The sequence below is a fragment of the Marmota monax genome, unplaced genomic scaffold (genome assembly GCF_021218885.2).
Source record: "Marmota monax isolate L192 unplaced genomic scaffold, Marmota_monax_Labrador192_F-V1.1 WCK01_AAM20220418_F8-fsc00037, whole genome shotgun sequence".
Lineage (NCBI taxonomy): Eukaryota > Metazoa > Chordata > Mammalia > Rodentia > Sciuridae > Marmota > Marmota monax.
In genome coordinates, this window is record NW_026693245.1 from 14,595,831 (window position 1) to 14,611,698 (window position 15,868).

General features: G+C 39.3%; 1 long non-coding RNA gene across 1 annotated transcript in view; it reads right to left on the reverse strand.

Annotated features, from left to right (window-relative positions):
• Positions 1–790: 790 nt before the first annotated feature.
• Positions 791–15,868, reverse strand: part of LOC124100666 (uncharacterized) — a 46,097-nt gene continuing 31,019 nt past the window's right edge. The window contains exon 3 of the long non-coding RNA XR_006854376.2: positions 791–1,362. This is a non-coding gene — a long non-coding RNA (uncharacterized LOC124100666). The remainder of the gene's footprint in view (positions 1,363–15,868) is intronic.

The following is a 15,868-nucleotide window of genomic DNA, read 5'->3' on the forward strand; positions in this document are numbered from 1 at the left end:
AGCTCCTTCCCACTTTTGAATGACTTTATACCCACACCCACACCCACTCCCACATCTATGCCACTCCACTCTCATAGAGTGCATGTGATTCGGATGGATCCTACTGAAGCTTTATAGGTCCTGGGGACTTCTGGGTCACATTGCAATGTACATAGCAAACAACTTCCCATCTGTTATTAGTCCTCCCACTGAGAATTTCTCATAGTTTTTGACGCTTCCAAGAAATGACCTCCAACCCCTACCAGTTTGTCAAGGGGTTTCTCTGAGAGGAACTGAGAAGAGAACACTTTAACGTGATTATATCAGATGATCATCTAGGAATGTGGCACCTCATTCATTTCCTCAACAACAACAATGTCAGGTGCTGTACTATCCAGGGGTGAACCACAGCAACAGGATCTCTGCCTTCATGGAGCTAACACCTGAGCACAGAAGATGGCTAAAAACAAGTGAACTGTCTTATATGATAATCACAACTTGGGATAAGTTCTACAATGGAGATAAAGGGCTGAGAGAATATACTAGAGTGTGGTGCTTATTCTAAGTAGAGTACTCAGGAAATCTTGCCCAAAGGAGAGAAATGACATTTAAACTAAGATTTGTAAGATTGAGGGAGCTAACCATCTGGGGCAAGCATTTCATGCACAAGGAAGAATAGAGACCCTCAGAGAAGGATGGAGCTTGTCCTCTTCATAAAACTGAGCAAAAGAAGGTGCAGGGCTGTGGCTGAGATCCACTCTCTCTTTACCAAAGTCTTCCTCCTACATTATTGACTTGTGGATGGGAAGTGGATGCCCAGCCAGCGGCTGGCTACATTTCACCTAGATAAGAGAGAGCATGCGACTTAGTGTGACTAAAGGGAACCTGCGTCTCTCAGGCTAGCCTCCTCATCACACTTGGTCCTCCACTGTTTCTCATCCCCCAACTGCTGCCTGGATGCTGACACCAAAGGACCTTGAAGTCATTCGATGAAAACAATAGAATCTCCATCAGTCTGGGTTCCTAAATGTTGGCATGAAGCAGAGTTCCTCCATCAGTTATCTGCCAGTCTACCACTGTGTCACAGGTTACTCTCAAACTTAGGGCTAAAAACAACACACATTTATTATCTCACAGTTATGAGAGTCAGAAATTGAGCACATCATAGTCCAATTCCTGCTTAAAGGTCTCTCAATAGGCTTGAATCAAGGATCAGCCTGAGGCTGTGGCCTCATCTGAAGTCTTGACTGGGGAAGGGTCTGCTTCCAAGCCCATTCCTGTGGTTGTTGGCAAGACTCAGTTTCTCCAGGGCTGTTAGATGTCAGGCCTCTGTGTTTTCCTCGGGTGACCAGAAGCTGCTTTGTCCCTTGTCAAAGAGCAAGCCTGCATGAGGAACCACAGAGAGAGTTCTATCAAGATGGAAGTCACCATCTTTTGTAATGTAATCCTGGAAATGACATCCCATCACTCCTACCATATTGTGCTCGCTTGAAGCAAGTCACTTGATCTAGTCCACTTTCAAGGGAAAGGGTTGATACTAGAAGGCAGGGACTTTGGAGAGCTATGTCAGTCAGAGGCTGCCTACCAGTGTGAGTAGGATATACACCCCTCCTTGTATGAAACACTGGCACTTCAGGCTTGGTCGACCACAGCATCTAGCATCACAGCAGGAGGTTCTGGGAAAGTGAGGTCAGAGAAGGCCAGGCAAAGCACTGCCTTATTAGCTCTGATAAGGAGCTGGCACTTATTCTAAGTGCAGTAGGAGGTCATTAAGGGATTTAAGCACGTGAGAGAAGGGATCTAGATTTTATCTTATAAACATTCTTGCTACTGCCCATAAATTCTTCAGGAGGAAACAAAAGTAGAAAAAGAGAGAACTGTCAAAGGCTATTGTCCTCTGATATAGTATTGGAGAATAAAGAAAACAGGACTGGGATGGTTAATTTTATATATTGATGTGGCTGGGCCACGGTGCCCTGTTACATGATCAAAATTATTACAGACGTTTCTGTGAGGGTGCTCTTGGATGAGATCAACATTCATATTAATGGATTTTGAGTAAAACAGATTGGCTTTCATAATGTGGGTGGGCCTCATCCAATCAGTTGAAAGCCTGAATAGAACAAAGGACTGAATTGTGCAGCAGATGGGCTTAAACTTGAATTGTAACATAGGCTTGTCCTGGGTCTTGAGCCTGCTGACCCACCCTGCAAATGACAAACTTGCTTTCCTCTATAATCAGGAGCAATTCTATAATCTCTCTCTCTCTCTCTCTCTCTCTCTCTCTCTCTCTCTCTCTCTCTCTCTGTGTGTGTGTGTGTGTGTGTAGAGGGGGGGGGGGGAGACACACACACACACACACACACATCCTATTGGTTCTGTGTCTCCAGGGAACCCTGATCAACTACCAAGCAGTTGCAGCAGCAGCAGCTGTGGCAGAAAGTCCTGCTGTTAATACCTGTTCTGTGTTCCTGGCGCTACAGAGGATATTCTGAACACATTATCCCATCCAGTCATCCAACTAATGTAGATTTTTTTATGTGCATTTTACAAATGAGGAACTCAAGACATAGAGAGTTAAGTAAATGACCCAAGGTCCCATAATGAGTAAGAGGTGTAAATACATGATCAATTTGTCAGGACCCCATGATTAAAATTAAAAAAAAAAAAAGGAGGAGAAGATGAGATGAAAAAGAATAGCAGCAATGACCAAAAAAAAAAAAAAAATAGGTTTAGTGATTCAAATCTGAAATTCCGTTTTGCTGATGGTCACAGCACATTCATTAAACCCAGTGCATTTTCCTTATGTATTAAAATAACATTTGCAATCTGTGAGAGGCCTTTCTTTTTGCTAACGCATGACAATTATATCTTTACACTGCAACTGCAAATCTGGTTTTTAGTTTTCCTGTTTGTTTCCATACGCATACTTTTACAGCCAATTGTTAACAGATTAACAACTTTGGGTGAAATCCATCAGCCTTCTCTGGTTTGCCTCAGTGGTTGGGAAAGTCTGTTGACAAGGACAGAGCACAGAGGAGCTGGCTCTAGCTTGAGCAGGCCAAATGGAGCAGTAGTCCCCTGGATAAGCATTTATTATGCTCTTGCTACACTCCAGACTCCATGCTGTGCACTCCGGACTCTGCCTCATCAGCAGCCAGGAGACTTCCAGAATGCAAAGAAGGGCTTATCAGGAAATAAACACATTTAAATAGAAAAATAGTCTTGGAAATATATTCCAGGTCTTGGAAATGTGTTCTATGTTTTCTCTTTCCATCTACCTTTCTATCTATCCTTTCTTCTATTTATCCATTTCTTTCCACAGTTTCTAAGCAATGATCTCTCAGTGGCAGAATTTTGAAATAATCATCAAAATAGTAACATCTCAACCCCATTCTCTATAGAACTGCTGTAATCTACAGCTACTGAACAAGCCACTCCAGAGCTGCAATCGTTGCAAAAGTGAAAGTTATTAATTGCCAGGATTTAACCCTCTGCTCCAATCTGCACTCCAGCTTCTAGGGAATGGGAGCTCGGCGAAAAATTCACACTTAGTTTTGTCCCAAGTGGGAGGGATGGATGGAGAAACTCCAAGTGTATAAACACATCAGACTTTTATTCTTCTATTTAAATAGATGTAAAAAATCAGGCTATATGGAAAGAAGGAAAACACAAAGACATTACACGAAATACAAAGTTAGAGTCTTTCTTGACCTTGTTAGACCTCTCTTATAACAATGAATCATGGTCATCACATGCAAGACGGCAGGAAAGAGTTAAGCAACAAAACCTAAGAATACAGCAAGCAGACCCAGCTGCAGAAACAAAGTGATCATGGAATGTACAGAAAAGACTCAGCCTGGGTTACAGATATGACCACAGAGGAGCAAATTGCTGCGGAATCTGGAAGGGAGAAGCACAACTTGGCTTTCCGTCCATACAATTCCTTATCCAGCTCCATGGCTGGAGTTCTGTAGGAGGAGGTGAAATTTTGGAGGAAGCATTTGCCCAAGGCATGGGCAGAACACATTTGTCACTGGAAGGCAGCAACAGAGAGCTGCACCTCCAGCTTTTCAGTGTTGCAAAGAATTACTCCGTCACCCAAGGAACACCAAAAGCTCAAAGAGAAATGCAGATGATGCAGTCTCTCAGCATGGTTCAGAAGAGAACTACTTATTCCAAGACTGAATTCATAGAATTACAGACAGAAAGACTTAAACTATCTAAGATGGTACATCTTCTTCAGTACAGGAACTGGCCTTTCTGGTGGGAAACAGCACAGATCCATGTCAGAGATAAGCGGTGCAGGTGAGCAGGCAGCAGTGGATTCAGGGCAATGGAGAACCAGGGTGGCAAAGCCTGACTTCATCTTTGGCAAGAGCTCTAAAGGGCAGGAGGAAGTGACCAGCAACAGGACAGTTGCTTTTGTTTAGATGTTACAGGAGAGATCACCAGGCTGATGGTATGGGGAGGAAACATTCCAAGAGAAATATGAAAGCAGAGAAATAAGAAACAGTGTGGTTTGTTCACCAGTCACTAGGGAAGAAGGAGAGCAATAATACATTCACTGGGCTGGGGCTATAGCTCAGCAGTAGAGCGCTTGCCTAGCACATGAGAGGCCCTAGGTTTGATCCTCAGTACCACATAAAAATAAATAAATAGAACAAAGGTATTGTGAAAAAAATTTAAAAGCACAACTTGGATGAATACTTTTATATTTGTTCATTATCTCATATAGCTGGTGATCCTGTTAAATCACCACAATTACTTCCAATTTACAAATGAGAAAACCAAGGCAGAGAAGCCAAGTAGCTTGCTAAAGGTAGTATAGTTAGTCACTGAGGAATTCCAACCCAGCTTTGCACTCAACTGCATATTTTTTGAGTTTACTATCACAATGTTTATGCTTGAATAATAAGGTATTTAATAAACTCTTCCTTAACACAATGACCCCCTCAGGCTACCGTCCTAGATTTTTCTCTCTTTCTCTTTTTTCCTCACTCCAATCTCTTGGAAGAGTTTTCTCAACCTGATTTTGCTTCCTTACCTCCTCCTGGACCTAACTCTCAACCTATCGAATCCCTCCACCAAATCTGTGCTTGCCTGGGTCAGTAGGGGCTCATGCTTCATTCAGTCTTTTGAGCACTTCTTGGTACTTAGCATGGCTCTTAGCAACTTTAAATGCCACTGACTTCTGAACCCTTTCTGACTTGGACTTCTGCAGGTTAACGTCCTCCCTGTCTCCCTTTCATTGGTTTCATGGCCCTTCCTCTTTCCCCTGCACACGCTCCTCTTCCTCTGCTCACCTCTTGGATTTGGAAGTGCTGAAGGACCTTATACGACGCCTGGGCTTTAGTAACCATCCGTGCTCTGCTGATTCCTAGAGAAGACCTCCAATTTTTGGCTTTGTTTCTGCTTCAGTATTTTCTCCCAGCACCAGCACCCTTCTTCTGGTAACAGCACCTGATTCTCCTCTGAGGAACTTCCCCTGTCCTTATTTTCAGCATAAGCAGTTGAAGAGGACTGATTTCTGGGGGTTGGTGGGGGTGGTCTTGTGATCTGGGCCTTCATTCCTCTCTCCTCACTCCAGGAATTGCTTTTGGAATGGACGGAAAACCAAATTTTTCTCCCATTGTTAAAGAGACAGAAGCACCCTTTGATACAGAACCCGAACCTGAAAAAATATTGCTTGGAGCTGTACAGCCACTTCACTACTAAGAGGACAGGGCATATTTGAGAGTAGAGCAAAGAGGGAAGAACAGAGAAATCAGAGGAAAGAAATGGACCCCCATGCCTCATTTGAGTCTCTGTGTCTAGTCCTGCAGCTATCCCTGTACACCTCAGTCTGATGGCCACTAGCCACATGTGGTTATTGAGCACTATAAATATTTTGAAATACTTTATATAGGATATGAATATATTAAACGAGTTTCAATATATCTTAGACATATTGGGTTAAGTAAACTGTACTACTGAAAGTAACTTTATTCATTTATTTTTTTGCTTATTTAATGTGGCTACCAAAAAATTTTAAGTTACATATATAGTTCATGTTGTATTTCTATTGGACTATGTTGCTGGGGATCTTCCTATTACATAACTGAAAATTGTCTTCTTTTTCTCAAGCCTGCAACTGTAAGCATAAACAACTGTTTGCAATCACAAATGTCTTCATAATATAATAATATCTCTCATTCTAGTTCTTTCTCTTAGACACCAATACCAAATACAACAAGATAGCTATAGGAAAGACATTTGTTTAAAATGAGTGAGATGTCCTTTAAAAGTTGTGAACAATTTTCTATTTTTACTGGTGTAGACATCATTCATCTTTGGAAAAGACTTCCTTTGTTTCTGGAAAATAATTGGAAAGGATTCTTTTTTGACCCAAACGTAAAGCAAATATTCGGGCATCATTTCTAAAGGAGACTGCCACCCAATAACCTAGATGTAAATGACTCAAACTGACATGCTATATATTTGTTGATCAATGCAAATCCTATCTTTTTCAGTAGGGGTGTGCCCTTGAAAAGATTTTTTAGCTAAATTAGATTTTTTTTTTTAAGTGTAACTGATTCTGTATATTATTCTTTGCTCTTGGGATGTACATGCACATAGGTTTCATCTTAAAACTAGTCATGAGAGATCAGGAGTGCAAACCAGATGCTGAGGGGATGCATGTGGAGGTGTGTCCGTACCTTAATCTGGGGGTTTGGCTTTAAAGGGAACCATATGGGAAATGCCAAAGTATACCCTGGGCCGAAAACCCACAGTGGTGTTATTTCAGGTGGTATCATCTAGACTTCAGAAAATCTGCTGTCAAATTTTGTGATTGCCCTGTCTGAGCTCTCAGGGTCAGACCACACACTATCAGTAAGAGAAGTTTGCCCCTGGAGAAAACAGCTATGAAAATGAGGGAGAGAAGCTTTTCTCATCTGTTGAATGGCAGCATCTAATTGGTCCTCTCAAGTAGAAGGGACTGGGAAGCACTACTGGTAAGCACTGACCATCATGAGTGGCAAGGGTCATAGCCAAAAGGAAGCCATTATTAGAGGCAAAATGGAGAAGCGGGAGTATAGCGACATCTAAGTTCTCCTCTTCTGCACTATAATTCCCTTCCAGAATGCCCAAATAGTCCAGAAAATTTTGTTAGATACCACTGTGTGGTTTTATGTGTGCCCTGTAAGATTAAGGGAAATCTACGTGCCCATACTGGAACGAAGCAGAATAAAATGGAGAAAGTAGTTGAGAGAAGTGAAAGACGAGCTGGCAAGAGTTGACTTACCTGCTGGGTCTGAGAAAGTCACCTGGAGGACGGATGGCTTGTGGGGGTGACAAGTGGCCTCCAGGAAAGATTAGTGTAACACATGAGCCTTACTGAGGAATTCCCAGAAATTACTTGGCAGGGAGAACATAGTAGAGAAATTAAACTCTAGTGGCTTGTTAAGTGAGGAAGAGTCCTTAGCTACTTATTTATCTATTACTACTTATTAAGTAGTCCTTAGCTACTTATTTATCTATTTTTTTCAGTGCTAGGGATTGAACCCAGGGCCATGCACATGATAGGCAAGCATTCTACCACTAAGCTAGACCCTCAGCCCCATAAGCTATATTCATTAAGTAAGGTAATCCATGAGAAATGGAGATAGTACTCACCAGATTGTCCATGCACTCCTCAGTATTTCCTTGAACCCACCTGTACAGAAATAGGGCCATGTGCTTAGGACTATTTAAGTGGTTTATGAAAGGAAGTGAAGAACCCAGGCATAATTTTTCAGACTCTCCTTCCCTATTGTGGCCATCTAAAAAGTGACATATTCCAGAAAATGTAGCTACAAGATTCAAGAGCTGCAAACCATTAAGCACATAACTGAGTTCAAAGTAAATTCTGTGTCCATTATGCCATTGATATTTTTTTAAATGCATCATTAACCTAGTCTATCTTGTGAATATACTTTGTAATATGATTACCATGGAGTCAGGTGTAACTGAGAAATGTTAGTGACAGTGAAGGCTTCAGATCCATTCCTTGCCTTACCTGTGTTCTGAGGTGCATCACAAGAGGACCGGATCCAGGGGGCTGTTTGGGGGGGGTTCCTATGCCTGCTGACTTATGGCTGGGTAGGCAATGGAGGGCACTGCAAGGAGACATGGAAGAAGTGGGAAGCCAGGGTGTTTCTCCCCCTCTGAAGGAATCTTCAGCAGAAAGTAAATCTTTAAAGTATTAAAAGAAAATAACAAACAATCTAGAATTCTACACTCAGTGAAAATATCCTTGAAAAAGGAAGGTCAAATAAATGCATATTCAGACCAACAAAAAACATACAGAATTTATCTTCAGACTCAGGCTAAAAGAAAAACCAATGGGATTTCTTCATGATCCAGATGGAAGCACAGAAATAGAGGCAAGAATAAAGAAGACAAAGGTTAAAATCCAGTTGAGCCAGATGAACACCAACTGAACAATAATGAAACTCTAAAACGTGTATAAGTTAAAACTAAAAATGTGTGTAAGTTAACATCTTGTAAAGTCCTTGCATCATCTGATTTGTTGAAAAAGTAGTAATTTAAATGAGACTCTAGGAAGTCAAAGATGTATGTTGTGATCTCCAGGTAACCATAAAAGAATAGCAAAATATATATAATTAACACACTATTAGAGAAGGAGCTGGAATAAAAGCTACTTGATTAAACCAAAATGTGGCATGAAAGGAGAATAAAAGAGCAAAGAACATATAGGGGGAAAAAAAGTAAGATGTTAAATTAAAGCCTGATATATCATTAAGTTAAATGAAATGTGAGTGGATTAAATACTCCTATTAAAAAATAAATGTTACCAGACTTGAGAGAAAACTAAATCCAATTATATTCTGTTTATCTGAGACCCACAAAAAATATAAAAATATAGATAGGTTGAAAGAAAAAGAATTGGAAAAGATAGATTATGAAAACAATAATCAAAAAGGGAAAAGGAGGTTGGAATAGCTAAAATAATATCTAAGAAAAATAGACATAAGACAGTGAGTGACACCCACTCCCTTCACGCTGGACCCCAACTCTTCTTCAGTCAGTCTTACTCCTTACTTGTCCTTCCAGTTTCAGCAGGACCTGGACAGATCTCCCCAGCTCTCCAGCAAGCCCAATAGAAGCTGAGGTTTTTCCAAGCCCTTGCATATTAGGATCTTCTTTTCCTTTGGAATTTAGAGACCAACATGAGAAGACATCTATGCTGGCCTGGTAAAGGATGAGAGACCATGTGGAGCCAAGACAACTATCCAGCTGAGTCCCCCAAAGACCAACCTGCCAATCATGAGAAACACAAGTAAGGTCACGCCAGCCCATCCAGCCCCAGCCAAGCTGGCCCCAACTAAAACAGCCATTCCAAATATCCTACTTGTCCCAGATGTTTTAGCCGGCTGTTTTCACTACTATGACCAAAAGACCTGACAAGAACAGTTTTAAGGAGGAAAAGTATATTTGGGGGCTCATGGTTTCAGAGGGCTCCGCCCATAAATGGCTGAGTCTATTGTTCTAGGCCCAAGATGATGCAGAATATCATGGCAGAAGAGTGTGGCGGAGGAAGGCACCTCAGGATATAGAACCAGGAAGTAGAAAGAGAACTCATCTCACCACAACAATATATAAACCCCACAGATATACCCCTAATGACCCACCTCCTCTAGCCACGCCCTACCTACCTGTCATCACCACCCAGTAAATCTCTTAGTGGATTAATGCACTGATTAGGTCAAGGCTCTCATAACCCAATCATTTCACCCCTAAACTCTTGCATTGTCTCACACATGAGTTTTTTTGGGGGGGTACCTCATATCTAAACCATAACACCAGCTAACACACAAAATTGTGTGGAAAATTAAATGGATGTTATTATAAGCTCCTAAATTTTGGATGGTAGTTTACACCACTAAAGAGAACTGATAAAATGGTCAGTCTTTATATGAAATCTTATGGTAGGCATCATGACAATTTTCTGAAAGAACTTGTCATTGTAACTGAAGTTTGAACTAAAAGGCCTTATATTGGAGCAAGTATACAGAAAAGAAACTGAAATCTGTATTTGGGGACTGCTCTTACATTGACTATCTTTTCATTAATCATTTTATACTTTATAACATTGTGATGGTGTTCTAGGGAGTATTGACTTGTCATCTTTGTTACGTGCAACTCTTTCAGGTCTGGGCTTTCACTGCTTTATCAAGTATGCAAGCTGACTACCTCAACTATGCAGGTATTCTCTTTCTAATGTTGCTACTTCATCTTTCTTAAATTATTCCCTTGCTTATTTGAACCAAGAATGTCTGCCGTAAAGATAACCATAGAAAGAAGAAGATGTCCACTCTTGACTTTTTTACATGTCTTTATTTGAATCAAACTGGAAGTGGGATCATGTTTTAACTATGGCTACAAGTGGAGGATAGGCATAGAAGCTGGAATCAGTAAGCCTGAGTTGGCAATGGGAAGAACTGAGACTCCCTCTTTGGTACCGTGAGCATGTACCAAATGTTTCTGAGCCTCAATCTCTTTTTGGAAAGGGGTGTGATAACACATGGTTCACAGAGCTGTTCTGAGCATGCCACGTGAATGCATTTCACATAGGCAAGTTATTATTACAAATGAGCAACCCTTAAAATCCTCAGATGGTTTTCCGTTCTGATCAGAATGAAGTTGGCTTGAAGCACAAAGAGAATGTGGCATCCTCCCCACCTCCAGTACTTGTAACTCTATGCCATTCCTCTTGGCTTCCTGAAGAGGCTCATTTAGATGCACTTACACCAGCTCAACAAGAGACTTGCTTTGTAGAGGCCCAAATGTAGCTAGGAAACCCACAGCCATCAATCAACTTAGCTGGTAGTAGGTCACTTGCTTCTTTTCCATCAACACATAGGCAAACAAACAACATATTTAAAATAGAGAACCAACTTTTGAAATCAATATAACCATCTTGTTTCCCTATAACAGACTAGAACAGACTGGGCTTATGAGATATAAGTGACCACAGGAATTCTGTTTTAGCATTTGATAGTACCAATGATGGAAACGGATCTATTTTTATGGATATCTCTTTTCCCTTTTCCAAGATGACAGTGACAATAAATACATTCAACACGCTGGTGGAGAAAACTGATGTGGGGCTGCCAGCTTTTCAACTGTGTCTGTATATATATCTTCTGTTTTCAGGATAGCAAGTTCAGCTCCTATTTCAAGGACCTTTCTGTGTTGACAGTACTTCGTTACCTGAACTACAAGGCACCTTTGCCCTGAATGAGTGGATCTGTTCATTTGTCTATTACTGTAATTTCCCAGCAATCAGCAAGTTCCAGCTCTTTCTCTAATGATGACTGTTTTTTATTTGCCAGGCAGGCAGGCAGGCAGTATTTATCAATTTCTTTGCTGCTTGCTTTTAAGTGATCACTGATCTATAATTCCTCTTCAGTTTATCACTCAGGTCTACTTTATAAGATGACTATTTATGAGGCAATATGCATGTTGGCTGGCCTTGGACAGTTATAGCAACAGCTCATTTCAAGTGCCCCATTGTTATAAATACATTTCCCTCTCAACTCATCACAAAGTGGAAATAAATAGAACAATGAATTTTATATATAGCTTTTCAGTTCTGTGAGCTTGCTTTATCTGGGCCTTCACCTCCCCTTCAGCCTACAAGTAAACTCTCAACTCATAAGACATCAATGAAACAGTTACTAACTCTTTCTGAGATTCTAGACTTTTTAGGGTGAAAAGCATTCAGAGAGTATGACTCAAAAATGGATGAAATGCCTACTGGGTATATACTCAAATACAGGGATTAAATTTCAGTGCTGCAAAAATAAACATTTATAAGATTTTTCAAATATTCTTTTTTCCCCCAAATATAATTTGCATTTGCTAAGTTTCTTTTGTGTATGTGTGCATGGTTTTTTGTGTTTTTTTTAACATCTTGACATTTGAATCTCATGAGTGGCTATTAGATGCTTCTTAACAAATTATTCTAAATCTCATTAATTTCTTGTCTTCAAGGTGCTTCTTTTAATGAAACAGCATTGAATTGTGAATCCTTTTCAAGGTATTTGTTAGGAGATACTGCTTCGTGACCTTTATGGCCATTATTTTAGCAGAACCATTATAAAAATAAACTTAGTTCTTAGAGTGTTTAAACAAAAAGAATGTACTCAGGATAACTTTCCATCTAAAATGATGCAAAAAATACTCTAAGGATAGAGAAGAGCCATTTTGTTTAGAAAGTCAATCTTTTTAATTCTGCTTTATTTTTTTTCTTTTTTCCCAGAGTAGACTAAACAAATAAGTCACCACAGGCACTGTGCATTTTTTCTATTCCTTTCTCTTGGGATGAAATATGAAATAATCTACAAAGTAATTTGATCCAGCAATTAAAAACAAGGACATGAATTACACTAACAACTGTCACATAGAAAGAATTAATTCCCTCATAACGCTGCTTGATGTTACAGACCCTGGGTGATTACGAACAGATTGTAATTGGAAAAGAGCCAAACCAATTCAGGTATCTCCAAAACACAGGGGTAAGCCTCGACTTGCAAACGGAGAACAGTTTTTACTACCCACAGGAGTATCTTTTTGCAATTGGCGCTCGGATGTTTACCTAGCGATTTCTCAAGGCACCCAGTGATGCAGCAGATGCAGCCGTCCAAGGTACTGCACGTGGCAAAAATGCTGATCCCTGCTGCTGAAAGTCAGCACACCGTTTATGGAAAGCAGACCTTCTGGAGGCTGCTTCTAGAAATGCTGTCCCCTGGAGTAGGGATCATTGGCTGCTTCTGTTTAGCTGTATATTTGTCATTCTAAAGTAACGGACAATCCCTACCTGGAATGTCATTGGGCAAAGTGGTAAAGGACACCAAACGCCTGCTGTTTATTGGCAGAAATTTATTTTTCCCAATAGCATCCAGATTTTAGGGCCCTTTTCTGATGTTTCATTATTTCTGGTTTAAGGCAAGGTAGTGAAGCTCTTTATTGAAGAAAACTGTGGTGCTCTGGTACAGTGGAAAGGGCTCAATTTGAGGGATGAAAGGATCTAAAATGTCCCCCACACCCACTTATAAAAGTAGTGCACAGTAATTGTTTTAGAAAACAAAACCCATAACTCAAAACAAAGAAGAAAACAAAAATCCTCCATGAGTAATCTACCCTACCTGGGCACAACCATTAACATTTTGGTGTATTTTTTCCCCCTAGCCTTTTTTGCATTTTTTGAGGTTAGGATCATTCTTCTTATACCATTTTGTATCCTGTTTTGTTTTATTCTGTTTGCTTAAAATTTGTCAGATGCATTTTACCATGTCATTGAAAAATCCTCTGACATATAATTTATAACAGCTGCATAATAGTCTATCTTTTGAATGTTCCAGAATTTATTTAAACAATCTCCTGATGATGTTTTCATTTTTAACCACACTATTTGTACATAAATCTTTGTCTACATTTTTGCCTTTTCCTTTGGGTAATTTTCTAAATGGGGAACCAGTGGGTGTAAGGATAAGAGCATTTTTTTCATGTTTCTTCCTCTTTTTAAATATTATTACCTTCTCTGATTGTAATAAAGACATATTGCAAAAACAAATGAACCTTTCTGACTTTTAAAGAAGAAAACAAAATCACTACTTGTTCCTGAACACACATACAATTCCCTCTGTCTTTCCTTCTTTTCCTCTATTATTCCTTCTTTTCCTTCTATGAAAAACAATGGGAATCATATTTTTAAAAAGCTGTTTTGTGATTTTCTTTTTTGACCTACTACAGAATATAACATTTTTAAGGCTTTTGATGTATGTTAAATTGGTATGCAGAAAGCCACACCAACACCCATCATCATTAGCATGGGCCAAGTGACATTTTGTTCTCTAATACCATCTTCAAATATTGCCTCTATTATAATCTTTGCTATTTAATGGTAGCGTGAGCTTTAATTTACATTTACTTGCACCTTTGTGAAGCTAAATTCTTTTTGTTTTTTTAGCTTTGGACACTTAGGTCCACCTTTTGTAATTTGCCTGTTAACTTGTTACCATCCTGTTTGCACATTGGTTTGTATGAGCTCTTTATATAATAAGTAATTAGGGCTTTTCTCATTATTGTGACAAATGTTTTTCTTATTTCTTGTCTCTTAGTTTCATTTATTTTTTAAATTCAATTAAAAATATCATGCAACTTTTTGTTCCCCTATTTCTTTCTCTTATTTTCAAATATAAGTCATCCTTCCCCATAGAGAGAACAGATGAATTATTCATGTTTTGTTTTTTCTTTATGATTTTAATTTTAATTATTTTTATTTTAATCTACCTGGAATTAATTGTGGAACATAGCAGAAGATTAACTTCCTGTTTCCAATGGTTCAACCTTGCCTGTTAAATTAGTGTAACTCTTTTATCACATATCAAGTTTTTGTACAAACACAGGTCTGTTTCTGAATTGTGCCTTTCCTTCTAAACTGTAAACTTCATGCAGGCAGCTAAATTATTATCACCACCTAATTCCTATCATATGCCATTCTCTGCTCAGACTACAGAAACCCAGAGGAGCAAAGGAGAACTGGACTTCCTATAGGGAACTGAAAACCCAATCCACACTAAACTTATAAAATTTGTTCTCCTACCATACACTGCTACAGATATAAATATAATATTGTAAACCATGCCTGAAAGTCAAGAAGGATAGACAGAAATATCAAGTCCGTGGTGTACAATTGTGAAAGAAAGAAAGAAAAAAGAAAGAAGTCTATCTGAAATGTGATTAAATTCTAGGTACATAGTATTTTTCTAATAAATAACCATGACCCTTTAATTTTGGGTAAGTGCTTCATCATAGGGTTTTAATTCTCTTTTTTTATGATTTTAAAAGAAATTGCAAGCGTTGCAGGAACTGACCATGCAAACAGTGGGAGAATAGATTTCAGGTAAATTTCTCCGGAAAGAGAGGCAGCTTGATTCACTGTAATTTCTCAAGCTCAAAAGCACTATTTACTTACAAGTTTTGATTTCTTAAATCATGAAGCAGTAAAGCAATCTTGGATTTTAATTCTCTGAGTCTCTCTTCCTTTTAATAAAATATTAAAGAGTCTACAATACCTTTGGTTGAATCTTTAGAGACAGGTCAGAGGGCTGGGAAGAAATAAACAGCTTCATTTCCAAAGTACTTCAAGGATAAAGGCGCCTCCTCTGTATGGAGGATTTATCCCAGGACAAATACAATCACAAGTCACTAGGTTTGCTGTTGGAGGTAATGTCACGGAACTGTCTTGCCAGAGAATATGTGAAAAGAGAAAATACACAGTGTTCAAGCCTGGATTACAATACCGTCTGGGGTTAGCACATTTTAACTCACAGTTCACTCTTGCTTGTTATCATAGAGTTAGATTTCATCTGAAATCACAACCAGCCACAATAAGACAGCACTGCTAATACCTTATTCTGATGTTATTAAAAACTTTAATTCATAGTTTGGATAACCTAGCCATGCCCTGTGCACCAGTGTCAATGCAGAGAGGAAAAAACTTGGACCCAAATTTCCTGCATCATGAAAATTCAAAACAAGAGCAATATTGCTGCCAATCTAATTGGCAAAGCCACTCTGATTCAAAGACCAGATTTCCTGATTAAAAATTTGCAATCAGATCAGGTTTCAGAGGATGCAAAGCTATGGGGAACAAGCATTATTAAGCATTTCAAAGTTCCAGTATAGCCACTCAAGGTTTTCTACTGTGGCTGCTGCAGTCATGTTAGCCTTTGAAGGATTTGAAGCAATGAGTCTCAGTTGTTTATTATTGGGCTATATTGGCTCTTGTTGAATAGTACAAAGCTCCTAAAAATAGGTATCTGAATGACACTACAGG